This window comes from Papio anubis, chromosome 3, assembly GCF_008728515.1.
Source record: "Papio anubis isolate 15944 chromosome 3, Panubis1.0, whole genome shotgun sequence".
NCBI classification, from domain to species: domain Eukaryota; kingdom Metazoa; phylum Chordata; class Mammalia; order Primates; family Cercopithecidae; genus Papio; species Papio anubis.
This window is the reverse complement of record NC_044978.1, coordinates 65,838,275-65,853,146: the sequence shown is the minus strand read 5'-3', so window position 1 is coordinate 65,853,146 and position 14,872 is coordinate 65,838,275. Positions and strand designations below refer to the sequence as shown.

The 14,872-nt window shown below is 36.5% G+C and overlaps 1 long non-coding RNA gene across 1 annotated transcript in view; it reads left to right on the top strand.

Moving 5' to 3' along the window:
* LOC108580418 overlaps positions 1 to 14,872 on the top strand; it is a 187,566-nt gene that overhangs the window by 144,717 nt on the left and 27,977 nt on the right. The gene's annotated exons all lie outside the window — the stretch shown is intronic.

Sequence of the window (14,872 nt, the reverse complement as noted above, 5' to 3'; positions counted from 1 at the left end):
CAGGGTTATTAGGATGAGAAAATTCCAGCCTAATAAATTTTGGTCAGACAGGTTATCTGCTCTCAAACCCTGTCTCCTGATAAGATGTTATCAATGACAATGTGTGCCCAAAACTTCATTAGCAATTTTAATTTCACCCCATCCTATGGTCCTGTGATCTCGCCCTGCCTCCACATGCTTTGTGATATTTTATTATCTTGTGAAGTATGTGATCTCTGTGACCCACACCCTATTCGTGCACTCCCTCTCCTTTTGAAAATTGCTAATAAAAACTTGCTGGTTTTATGGCTCGGGGAGCATCACAGAACCTGCCGGTGTGTGGTGTCTCCCCTGGACACCCAGCTTTAAAATTTCTCTCTCGTACTCTTTTCCTTTATTTCTCAAACCAGCCGAGAAGCTTAGGAAATAGAAAAGAACCCACGATAACCATTGGGGGTAGGTTCCCCTGATACACTGCTATAAAGAACTACCTGAGACTCGGTAATTTATAGAGAAAAGTGGTATAATTGGCTCATGGTTCTGCAGGCGGTACTAGAAGTATAGTGGCTTCTGCTTCTGGGAAGACCTCAGGAAGTTTCCAATCATGGCAGAAGGCAGAGGGGTAGCAAGGTGTCTCACATGGTGGGAGCAGGAGCAAGAGAGAGTGAGCGGGGAGGTGCCACACACTTTTAAACAACTAGATCTCATAAGAACTCACCCACTATCACAAGAACAGTATCAAGGAGCTGGTGCTAAACCATTCATAAGAAACCACCACTATGATTCAATCATCTCCCACCAGGTCCTACCTCCAACACTAGGAATCACAGTTGAACATGAGATTTGTTGGAAACACAGATCCAAACTATATCATGTAGCAATACAGCAGCTTACTTGTTTAGTTCAAATACAAATATTATTTCTAATTAGTCTTTCTTTTTTGGTAATACAGTGTTTTTTAAGAAGCAGAAACTTACAATGGTTCATTAGTTTATAAGAGGCTCAAAAAACAATCAAATTTCAATTATCTGTTCAATTACTAGACTTACATAGACCTATCTTATGAATATATACATATACAGCAAGGTTTCTAACTTTTTTATGTATAGTTATTCAAAACATTTCCCAACAGACTAAGTTTTGTTGGCTGGATCAGCTCCTAGGATCTCTGAGTTTTGGGAAAAGTAGAAGGAAAAAAATTTTTTTTGTTTTTTTTTGTTTTTTGTTTTTTGAGACAGAGTCTTGCTCTGATGCCCAGGCTGGAGTGCAGTGGTGTGATCTTGGCTCACTGCAAGCTCCGCTTCCTGGGTTCATGCCATTCTCCTGCCTCAGCTTTCCAAATAGCTGGGACTACAGGTGCCCACCATCACTCCTGGCTAATTTTTTGTATTTTTAGTGGGGACAGGGTTTCACCATGTTAGCCAGGATGGTCTCGATTGCCTGATCTCATGATCCGCCTGCCTCAGCCTCCCAAAGGGCTGGGATTAGAGGCATGAGCCACCACGCTTGGCCCAAAAAATTCTTTTTAAAAAGCCTACGTTGGTCTATTTAATAAACAGGAAAGGTTGAGGAGAAGGTTTTTGACAGTTGGTTGTTGATAGTAAAAGATTAGGAGAATAATTGCAAAGTATGTGTAAAATATTAAGAAAAGCAATAATGGGGACAGACATTTTTGAAGGATTTCTGTGTAAAAAGAATACAATATTAAAGAAATAAAGCATTTTAAAATTTTAGTTGCTGGACTGTGTTTTCAGCAAGATGATATGTATTGAGACACCATATGATGCCCTAGGTTTATTTGGGTAACACACATGTAAGCTTGGACAAGATAATTGCTAAAATTGTTTCTTCTTCTAAAGTTCCATGGAAGTATGATGATCTTTAGATATACATCTTGGAGCCTCAAACTTGCTTACTCATTGCTCCTTAAGTGTAGGAATCCATACTGTGTTAGCATTAGTAATGATGTTTTATTTTTATATCTGAGGTGAATGTGCTGTTAGCTCATTGGCATGGGCTCCTGTTATATTTTCTTCCAGTTTTCAATAATGGCTTCATATATCCAAGATCCTAAACTGGGCTTTAGTTAGGTTTATGTCAAAATTTGTCAATTCTGGCTGGCTTTGATTATATATCAGATGCAATTTAATTACATAATCTGGGATACACTAATGGAATGAGTGGTTAAACAGGCAGTATAACAGAACTGCTCAGAATTGGCCTCTTTCTGTAACAGGTTGATATAAGAATGTAAGGGCTGAGCTGTGGTCAAATGTGGGCATGCACGTAGGTGAATGGTGGTGGTAGTGGTGGTGAGGTTGCACAGGTTGTAGAAAGCAGTGGGATTCCTATTTGGCCTGTCCACCACACACAGTGAGAAACCCTCAGACTGCCTCTGGCTTACCATGAACCAGGTCTGTCTTTAAGGCTACGCCTTTGACATCTGGTCTCTATGGTGTCAGCTCTGCTACTGGAATTTTGCTTGATAGGATTGAAATAAATAGGAAGCCTAAGACTCTTATTGGCCTATTTAACTTAAAGATTGCAACTGTAGTGGTTGTGGAGTTGCACTTGGTGTTATAGATCTGATCACCAGTTTCATTAGTGTTGAGAGGCAGTTGCTGAAGCATCCTGATTTCCCAAGTCAGCACCATGGTAAGCTTTTAAATTCACTATTTCCAAGAGCAAACTTCTAACTCCTGATCTTCCAGACTTCTCAATGATTTTGAAAGCATCTTATTCCCTAAATTAAGTATTTCACAGCTTATAATAACTAAAACATTTTTTGTTTCTTGGGTTGAAACTTCACAGATACAATATTTAATAACAGGAGTAGGGTAATGGCAATAAGTCTTTAAAACAGGAAATTGGGATCAGTTAGCTGACCTCATTGGATTTGAATGCAGTTACAATCTGGCTACCATTAGAAAAGGAGACACTGATACTTCATAGCATGTAGTGAACAGTTACTTAAAGTATCACTTGTGATATCTTGAGCCAGGTGCTCTATTCAATATATGTTTTGTCAGATGAAGTGACTATTATTCGGTTAGACCATTATGGTAGTAAATGAAAAATTCAAGGTGAGGTACAGTAACTGCTTCAGGGTATGCTGGATAATTTAAGGACAACAATGACAAATTCAAGATACTGGGTCCAGGGAGCTTCTTGCTCTAAATGAATCCCTTCTTTTGTAGTCAAAACTATAATGTAGCTGAAAAAAAGAGGCTGAGCCTGTGGGTTCCAAAATAAGATGAATTCACAATCTTTCTAGGTCTCTTATAAGAACATACAATATTGTTAGCGAAAAGTAGGACATGAGAATTGAAATGTGGCCATTTGGGTGGTTTTGGAATGAATCTGAATACCCTGACCCACCAAATCACTCTATCAGTGCCAGTCAATCCTTACCTGTCTCCTGAGGTTAGTGGTGCCTCGTCCAAGGGAGTTGGCTCATAAAAGGTTGGCCATTCTCCCAAACACTACCTCTGTCACCCTCGGGCCTCTTTATAACTACAAATCCCAATATGCCCCAGTACAGATATGACCAGGAATGAGATATTTATATAACACGATAATTCCAAGATTTGGCTAGTTTATATCGATAGAAATCTGAAGACTATGCATGAATGTAGAATATAATGATGCTACACCAGAAAGGAAGGAGCATAATTTTCAGGCTCATTTCATTGCTGTGGGCACACTTACTGGAAATTCTGAATTCAATACAAGTTTGAGAAGTTGAAGCTGGTTCTAACCATGTGTCAGTTAGTTGGTTTAAAAACTCGAATGACCCCCTAAACTAAATGAAATCAAGATGCCAGAAATTCCCTGGTAAAATATTAATGAAGGAATCCAAAGATTTAGAAGTAGATTTATAATGTCTGACCCACTTGCCCACTTCATAACTATACAGTTGGCTGTCCATATCCTTGAATTCCATATTTGTGAATTCAACCAACCACAGATAAAAAATGTTTTGAAAAAAATTGATAATACAACAATAAAAATTAATAAAATAAAAATACAGTGTAACAACTATTTTTATAAGCATTTACATTGCATTAGATATCATAAGTAATCTGGAGATTATTTAAAGTATATAAGAGAATATACATGGGTTATATGCAAATACGACACTGTCTTATATAAGAGACTTGAGCATCCTTAGATTTTAGTATCCTGGGGAGCTCCTGTAACCAATCTCCCTTGGATACTGAGGGATGAGGGACAACTGTATGTCCTAAAAGGGCCCAGACTATACTAAGTTTACCAAGAAATTGGAAAGTTATGGTGAGGGTTCATCATTGTAGTGATTGTTGTCCTATATAGGCCAGGAAGTGAGATGCTGTCATGGAAATAGTTAACCCACGTGATTTCAGTGGGAATGCATGATGAAAGCAGGGTGGTAAAGGCCGTGAGACAGTGTGGTTACCACAATAAGCAGCAGGCTTGGGGTAGTTAATGGGATAGTTTCATTGGCAGGCATCTTTGGCATTAATTGATCCTGATACTTCCAGTATTGGGATAGTTAAACCCCATACTAAAGTCCAACTTGATTTGTAGGACCATGTTCACCGTAATAATACCATAATTGAAAGTCATGGCTGCTCACTTGTTTCCTTGCCCGAAACAATCTGCACTGAGCCAGTTTATCCAGAACCTCCTTGTATTAGTCTGTTCTCACACTGCTATGAAGAAATACCTGAGACTGGGTAATTTATGAAGAAAAAAGGTTTAATTGACTTACATTCTGCATGGCTTGGGAGGTCTCAAGAAACTTACAATCATGGCAGAAGGCAAAGGAGAAGCAGGCACAGGGCAGCAGGATTGAGTGAGTGATGCTAGACCCTTATAAAACTATTAGGTCTCCTGAGAACTCACCCACTATCATTGAGAACAGCATGGGGGACCCACCCCTATTATCCAATTACCTCCACCTGGTCCCGCCCTTGACACACGGGTATTTTAGGGATTATGGGGATTACAATTCAAGATGAATTTGAGTGGGGACACAGCCAAACCATATCACTCCTTGAATGAAAAGTGGGTGAGATATTCTTGAGGAATATTCCTTGATTGATTGTTTTGCATATACAAAAATGTTTGTTTTTTGTCTTTATCCTTGAATGACTTTGGGGTAAAAAAATCATGGGGTTATTTTCTTTCCTTGAAAATGTTCTGGAAGTAGCTACCCTATCTTCCAGATGTAATATAGTTACATCTACACTATCTTCCACTGCAAACAAACTTCATTATCTTTTAGCCTTATCTTGCTTTTGATAAATACTCCAGATTGACATTTTCTCCTAATAAGTTCCTTAATATTTTTGCCTGGCTTTCCAATGCCTACTTTCTTTCTTGTTTAACTTTTACTAGGAGCTGTTTACTTGTTGACAGTTATGGGTCCATTTTTCTTGGGGTACTTAATATACTTTAGTATATAGATCCAAATCTTTTATTTCAGAAAGGTTTCTTGAATTATATTTAAGTATATGTGTTGTTCTATTATTTTTCTTTTGTTTCCCGGCTTATGAAAATTTTGTTTTTTCTCTGACCATCATTTACTTTGTTTGTTTTTTTGGAGACAGAGTCTTGCTCTGTCTCCCAGGCTGGAGTGCAGTGGCACAATCTCAGTTCACTGCAACCTCTGCCTCCTGGGTTCAAGCGATTCTCCTGTTTCAGTTTCCTGATTAGCTGAAATTACAGGTATCTGCCACCACGCTCAGCTGATTTTTTTGTATTTTTAGTAGAGATAGGGTTTCGCCCTGTTTCCCAGGCTGGTCATGAACTCCTGAGTTTCAGGCAATCCCCCCACCTCAACCTCCCAAAGTGCTAGGATTACAAGTGTGAGCCACCACACCCTTTTTTTTTTTTTTTTCTGAGACAGGGTCTTGCTCTTTCTCCCAGGCTGGAGTGCAGTGGCAGGATCATGACTCACTGCAGCCTCAACCTCCCTGGCCCAAGTGAGCCTCCCACCTCAGCCTCCCAAGTAACTGGGATCATGGGCATATGCCACCATGCCCACATAATTTTTTAAAAAGCTTTTGTAGAGACAGTGTATTCCTAAGTTGCCTAAGGTAGTCTTGAACTGCTTGCTCAAGTGATCCTCTTGGCTTGGCCTCCCAAAGTGCTAGGATTACAGGCATGAGCCACTATGCCTAGCTCATCATTTCCTTTTCTAATCCTTTTTATCTTTTTATTTCCATTTTTGCTTGCTCTTTTTCTTTTTATCCTTTATTGTATTTTGGCAGTGGCTATTTTCTCTCATACACCTTCTTATTTCAGTTTCATTTCTATGATAATCTTACTTTTTCTTCTATCCGTTCCCTGACCTTTAAGTTCATATTTCATCCCCTCCAAGAGTCCTAATTTTTTCTTGAGTTCTTGCATCTTGTATGTACAGCTTTATGTTTTAGTGTCACAGAAACAATTACCTCACTGAGATTTTTAAATTAATGGCAAAAGCATTTAGTCACTCTATTCGTCTTCTCAGTGGTAGCATTTTTCTGGAGACTAATCTGGGTCTGTCATTTGTATTTCCTGTTCCTTGACCCCTTTTATGTGTAATACCTTTGATTTGATATTGTGTATGTTCTTTCTTGATAAACTATTTTTGAATAAGATGAGTTTTTCTGCAATTTGTAGGAGGCTCACTTGAGGGAGGGGTCAGTGCTGGTTTCAGAAAAATTAAAGTTTTTATGTAACTGAGGCTTTTGTGTATCACTTGGCTAGCCTTTAGTTTTCCTATGGATATTGACAGCCATTTTGGGAGGTTCTTGTTTGTTATGCTACTTTACAGTGCAAAGTTTTGTTTTTTTCCTCTCTTCATGCTCCCTGAAAATATGGCTTGTGTGGCTTGATGCTTTTCTCCTTTTTTTCCTAGGAATCAAATCATGCACAGGGAAGTTCCTGAGACTAGACCAAACATACTCTTCCAACTCTTGCAGATAAAGGGATTTAACTGAGGTTTTGCACAGGGTGTGTTCCTTACCTCTGAAAAGCAGAAGTCACTTTGGCAGCTCTTTTTGCAGAGCCTTAAAGTCCTTTCATCACTTTGCCCCGCACCTTCCCTTGCTGCACTCCTGTGCTTTTGGGGATCATTTTACATATTTTGTGATGGACTTTAACAATCTCCTAGTGGTACTGAAAATGGAATTTGTAATTTGGGTTTTGTTCTCCGAAACTCAGTTTTATGTCCTAGCTTAATTCAACTAGGAATCATTAAGCGTTGGCTATTTCCAGCTACCATACATTAGGGGCTATAGAGACAATTTCTTGTTTTTGAGGAGCTCTTAATATAGTGGAGCATGAAAAATAAGCAACGATGACCAACGTTCCCCTCCCCCACCAAGCCAAAAAATCCCAAATACCAAAAGGGGCAGAATGTGCTAAATGTCAAAGCAGAGGTTTAAAGCGGTGGTTGAGAACAAACCTGGGTGGTTAGGAAAGGGTGGCAGTTAATGGCACCTAGAGATTAGCACAATACTCTTCAGATAGTAGGCACTCAATCAGTATTTAGGGGATCTAGAAGATGATTTGTTTTCAATGGAGAGAAGTGAGATTTATAATATTCTCACTCTAAGTGTAATTTTAGGAGGAAATTCTACCCAGAATTTTGAGATATTCTGGTGTATGTAATGATTGCTTTCTTTCTTCAGTTAGATCTATTTCCAGAACAAGGTCACCTGCCTCTTAGCTTATATTCTATTTCTTAACGTTGGTGCCTTTGAGGTAGACTTTGGAGAGTGGGTCTAATGTTGACAGATGGATAGAGAAGGGATAGATTCTGTGAAAGACAAAGGACAAGGTCAAAACCACATGCACGGGAAATCAGAGCATCTCTGGGCATTATAGGAAAAAAGAATTTTGTACAGGGCTACATTATTAAAGACCTGAGATATTAATCCAAAACATCATTTAGTTTTCTGACTAAGAAATTGTGTTTCAAATAGTATTAAATAAACCTCGATGAATTTCCCATAAAATTCTGTATTTTCTATATCTATCTCAAAAGATAACAAGATGCTAATTATGTCAATATATTTTCAAAAAATTAACACTGCAAAGTTTAGTTTTATAAAGTGCTTATTCTCTAATAAATAGAAGTGGAATAATTAGTCATCAATTATTGGTAATAAGTGTTCTTTATTCTCTTATTATTTTATGAAAACATTATTTGATTCATGCTACTGTAATAAGCTTTAACATACTTCTGTTCCTTCCCCAAACCCTCTTCCCCTGCCCTCCTCTCTACCTCCCTTGTGTCCTCTTTTCTATTCTCAATCAATGAATTATTCATGGAAGCATGTACTAGGGGCAGCATTACTTTTTTTTTTTTTTTTTTTTCAATGAAGTATCTAGGTCTTCACCATTTTCGACACAATGCTATGTTTTTCGTATCATATGTTTTTTGAAATGCTTATAATGCTCTCTTTTGGTGAAGAGGATTTGTTTATGGATGTCATAAAGTCAAACACTACTTGTGTCTCATGATAGTAATCACCACCAATACCACCGTAATAGTAGTAATCTTTGGGTTGAATGGGCCAATCAAATTTATAATCCACTATACTTGTCTTCTGATCTTCACTAGCATGGCTTTTATGTGCTCATGGAAAAAACAGGGAATAAAAGCTTGGTAGTTTACATGCTGTTAAAATTAAGAAAACATGATTTAGTATTAAAAGAGGTAATAATTTAATTTTGGAGTTGCTGAGTTGAGCTCTGGTGGTCTGGGAGACTCAGGGGAAAATTTAGATATTGCAAGAACAGATTTGAGTTGGAATATTTTGTAACTGCAATAGCAGATGCAGTTATAGAAAACTGTACAACTCCAAATGTTGCTTCATATGACCTTGGGACATGATGGATTTCCCAAGGCTCTAGATTTGACAATAAGTTTTCTGTTTAGCCAAAACATGAAAATTATTCTCCTTCACACATTATTTAAAGAAAAGTGCTTAAAATTACATGGTATTTAAAATTTACTTAGTTGTAAAACCTATTAAGAGAATATAAATATATGGTTTTTAAATCAGTAAAATTAATTTGCAGGCTTTAGGTAGCTTAGATTAAGGTAAATATCTTTAGGGTCATTTTCCTAGAACTGTAAATATGACTTATGTGTCTCATATCTTTGTTTCCACTGAAGACTTTGAAATAGCAATAATTGGGCCTTTTTGAGATTTTCAGGACTTCTACCAATTTATTAAAAGTATGCACCTTGGAAATTTTCAAGGATTCACTCAGACTTTAATAGTCAGGGTTAAAATATTTGAATGGTTTGAAAATTTGTGCTTGTAATATGATCATTCGAATTCTTGATACTGGGGCATTTTGATTATCTTTGTACAGTGTGCATTTGCTTGTGATTTTTTTTTTACTTTGATGCACTGCTAATAGATAATATACAGCACATTCTATGGATATGTGCTAGTTGACCCAATCAGAATAAATCTACAGGAACTCTGCTACATGACAAATATAATTAAGTACCATGAAAATGTCTTATTAACTTCTATAATCTTTAAAAGTATGCAATAAATCATATTACTTGAAAAAACTTTATTTTTCAACCTATGATACTCCTTAAGGCCCTGTTCAAGGATGCATTTAAAAAACATGACAATTCTAAAAAATAAATTAACTGTTTGAATAATGGAAGGTGCACATTGACAATAACTATTCATACTTTGTACCAAGATCTTAGTTTGACATGATTTTTTCAACCTTGTTTGGATTTACAGTTAACCCTAAAAACATTAGTAAATGGTACCCACACTTTTAAATCATAAAAAGAAACCTAGATTTGTTTGCAGTTTTTTAATCTGTTGTTAATAAACTTGAAAGAACACAGTCCTGTCTAATAAACACATCAAACTAATGGGTACCAGAGCAGCTCAGAAGAGTGTTTGTTGTTTGGTGTTTAGATTTCAGTCAGAATTAATCAACAATGGATGGGGCCTGCTGTATTTATTAGCAACTCAAATCCCTGTGATTTAATGCCAGGTCCTTTGACTCATTCCAGTGAACGCTGGCAAGTTTACAGCACTGATACATACTTACATCCTTGGGTCTTTAAAAGAAAGGGAAAAATAGAGCCTAAAATCAGACCACAGGATTGGCAAGAATTTCCCGAGAGCCATTTTGAATTTAGCCCTATACAGTGAGCCTGTGAATAGGAAGCAATTGATTCAGGAACAGTGGAGCCTTTTTTTTGCGTGAAGAAGCCTTCAGCTGTGCAGATGGCTTGCTGGCATAATCCAGTCTGCTTTTGTCTTTTATTTTATATATTAGGCTACTTTCTTCTCACACTTTATATTGCTTTTGTTTTTTCTCTGTGCTCTAAGCCTCCAAATTTCAGGGGCAAGGAGAGGTTGCAAGGGTTTAGTGAGGGTGGCTGGACTATATGTGGAGTATTTCCCACAGATTTATGAGTTGCTAGTAGATTGCTGGCAATGCTGTCTGCTTGTCACAGTCAGCACTAGGGTGTTCTTTGTACAAAAGTGTCAACTTTTGAATGAGGGCTCTGGAAACAGATGTAAAGATTAATCTTGAGAATGCATTTTTCTGAGGCCCTGAAAACGTGCCTACTTGTGCAATGGCCCTGGTTCTAGACATTTATTTTTCAAAGTGATCTCATTCCTCAGTTACAAAGACTTACATTCTTCACTGTTCATGTTCAGAAAATTCCACAGCCCTTAGCCATTCCTCCTGCTTCTCATGTCTGGGGGCTGCCTTTTGAGAGCAGATTATTTGTGGAAAGACATTATTTATCTGGAAACTCTTCAGTGAAAACTTGATGGAGTTGTTGTTACTCCAGGGACCGTCTATCTCCCTCGGAAGATAAGATTTGCCAATGCTTCCCCCGTACAACTTCCTATGGGAAGATAGCTGACTTTTGGCCTGATAAATAGTTTCACATTGGATGGGTTGTTGCCATCTCATGCATTCTTTTTCATCCTTCCCAGATATGCAATTTTCTCTCTTACTATCTTGCTTTCGGTCATATTGTCTATTTCCCCCCCTCTCATACGGAAGTAAATTTTGAAGAAGAAATATCTGCTAAAATGTGTATTTGTTCAAGTTTTTCAATGTTAAATATTAGGATATGTCTCAAAGTGTTCTGAAATAAATCTGTATATATAAAAAAGAAACACCGAGAATGTTAATCACATACCTCTGTTTTTCCTCTAGTTTTCTTCTACACAATGACATATTTTCTTTCAGCAAATAGAAGACTTTGTGGGAATGATGTAGACCATGGGTTTTTTTTGTTTTTGTTTTTGTTTTTTTTGTATTGTAAATGTTCCACAAACAGAAAATAAATACCACAGAATCCACCATTTTGGAATGACTTGTTTGTGACTCAATTGTCCTTGTTTTCCCTCCTTAAAAATTGTATCTTCCATTTATATGGGAAACACATGTAGATATTTCCTCCTTCCTTATCTTTAAACAATATTTGTAATACATTTCAGCTGAGGATTAAAAAGATCTGGTCCTCTAAACATTTGTATAAGATTAGCAAATGTACTAACATACAGACTTTTTCACTGTTGTAATCATTTCCTATATACTCAGCACTTTTGTTTGTGAAGAACATTTATTTTGGTACTGCCATACTTTATTTTCTTATTGTACCTCTTTTCAATTGCATTTCTCAAGGGCATTATATGTAATGAGGAACTTGGCTTTCAAATGAAAAATGTTTAAATTTAGGACCAAATGCAGATTTTTGACTAAAGATGGCAGAAGAATTGTATTTATATCCTAGTTTATTTCCTGAACTAATAAACAACAACAACAGTGATGAAAAACAGATAACAAAGGCCATCTGCAATAATACTGGGCAATAATTACACATACAAACCGTAACAACAAAGTATAGGTGCTCAAAACAATGAAATTAAGACCAAACTTAGAAAAGGCTTAGTGTACTGGCACATACATCCATGATCTCTGCAGTAAGTATGGTGCTTCACAGTTTGGGAGTCAATCCTGAAAGCCCAATCAAGGCTCTCTCTCTGGAATGCCAGAGTCTGGGGATTTGGATAGGTTAGAGGAAGATCACTGAATTCAGGTTTACTCCACCAAGGAGGAGCAGGGTCAGGGTGGAAATTCAGAAATGCTCAGGTATACCATTTTATCACAAGCAGGCTGACCACTAGGAAGAGAGAAGATAGAAGGTGAAGATTTGTTAGGGAATTGCAGAGAGCTGAAGACTCATATGCTGGAGATGGCTCATACCTGCTCTCTAGAGCCAATGGATAAGTTTCCAAAGTTTGCAAATCAATTGTTAAACACAGCCATTATTAAAAATTATATTACAAACTCACAATAAATTATATGAGAAACAAAGGCAATAAGTACTCAAAACTCATCACACCTTAATAATGATACACTATTATTATCTATGCTTTTGAGGTTATTCCCATCAATTATATCTGTCTGGTGAAAATATTATCTGAAAGTGAACTACTGCGCATCTCTTTCCAACCCTGTATTTGGTAATATATCACATTGGTAACTTGAAAACAGCCATGGTGGGAGTATTTATACCATGAAAATCTGCAAATGCTACATATCAATACTTGACTTATTGTTTTGTTTATTAATTAGAATTAAAGTGATGAAGAAAATGTTAATGATGCAGATTGAGAGTATTGTGCCATGGCACAAAAAACTGTGGAAGTATTCTTCTAGTATTTGAAACTATTGTCTGAAAGTTGCTCAAGTCATTGATGAAAGAATGAAGTTCTGAGATGCGCATCTTTTTTGTATCACTTTCATCTTACTTAGTAACATAAAGTATCACCAAACATTCATGTCAGAACATTTGTTCATTGCAACCATACTTTGAGTATGAGTTTGGTAAAATTCAAGAGAAGCATTCTGTGATAATCAATTGGCTATATAGACTTTATAATCAATATTCGATATGTTGTAAATTGTGTGCTATATATGCTTTACATTAGCAAAATTTATTATGTCTATGTAAAAAATTGCAAGTATCCAAAAATGTATGTACATGTGTACATAAAAACGCATACATTATTTTTAGGACAGTCAGTTAAGCAATTCCCGGTGCCCTACAATGCCTTGCAGTGCATTGGGGAGATATCCTCTGCACTCCGTGTTGAGGGATGTAGATGGAAAGAATGGGGGTTTAGTAACTCAAATGCGTGGATCGTGTAGCTGGAGATACACCCGGGCCTCAGAATTACCAAGAAAATATTTTGAAACAGTCTATTCGGATTCAAGATTCTTGCAGTACCAGTTTTCTGTCATTGTTATGCACTAAATTGTGTCCCCACCTCAAACCACATGTTGAAACCCTAACCCGCAATATGACTGTATTTGGAGGCAGGGCTGTCTAAGAGGTAATTAAGGTTAAATGAGATCATAAATGTAGGGCCCTAATTCAGAAGGACTGGTGTTCTTTTATGAAGAGAAAGAGACACCAGAGCTTTCTCTCTCTTTGTATGTGCACAGTGGAAAAGCCACTTGAGGTCATTGTGAGAAGGTGACTGTATATAAGCCAGGAGAAGCCTCACCAGAAACCAACCGTATTGGCACCTTGATCTTGGACTTCCAACTTCCATAATTGGAGAAATGGGTGGCTTAAATGATATTTCTGTTGTGGCTTAAACTACATTTCAGTTGTTTAAGCCACCCAGTCTGTAGTATTTTTATGGTATTTATTATAGTATTAAAGTATTATTATATTAAATTATTGTGGTATTTATTTTGATAGTATTTACCATGGAAGCTCCAGTAGACTGATACAGTCATCATTTGAAAAGAATGAGCATGGGATATACAAATGGATAGTAAGACAAAAGAAAGAAATAGGAACTCATCCAGGTAAAGTGGCATATAAAAAGTGGTCAATAATTATTATTATTATATAAGATAGATGAATAAGTCATATCAGACTAATGGTATGCCAGGGAGTAGAAGAAACATTTTAAACATAAAATCTTCCATGTTATTAGAAAAATTAAAGACAATGTTATTTTTGAAATGAGAGGTCATAGAAGAAAGAAAATGAAGGAGAGAAAGGTTGTGAAGGAAGGAAACTTACCAGAGAATTTGACAATTTTGGACCAAGTCAAACTATTTAAGTGTAAAGGACACAGACAGATAATCTCAGACACAAAAGAATGCTGTGAATAGAAGAACCAAGCATCGTTCTTGAAAAATATACATAATGAAATCTAAACAATATTGAACAAATTCCTTGACTTGAAATCAGAAAATGCCATCTCATTTGTAACATGTTTGGAATATTAAAACCCAACAACATATTTTTGAGTACAAAGAAAACTTCAATAAATTCCATAAACTAGAAAGATTGTGTAATATGGTAATTGATGACAACACACTGAAACTAGAAATTTAGTATAAAATAAAATATTTGAATTCAAGACAAATAACAACAAAATCCCAACCACCTAGAGTTATCAACAATAATAGCAAAAAACAACTCAATGTTTAGCTCAAAGAGAAAAGTCAGAACTGAAATTGTGGAGCACTAGAAAATAACACTATTATAAAAATATTACATATTAGAACTTATATAGCTGAAGCCATGCTCAGGAGAAAATGTATGTCCTTGACACCAAACGAAATGATCTTTTAACATAAAAAGTTAGGGAAAAACCAGAACAATTATTTTTAAGAAAGTAGAAAGCTGGGCATGGTGGTGCACACCTGTTGTCCCAGCTACTTAGCAGGATGAGGCAGGACAATCCCTTGAGCCCAGGAGTTCAGGTGCAGCCTGGGCAATATCACAAGACCTTGTCTCTAAAAAAAAAAAAAAAAAAAAAAAAAAAAAAAAAAAAAAAAAAAAAAAGAAAAAAAGAAAAGAAAAGAAAAGAAAAAGAAA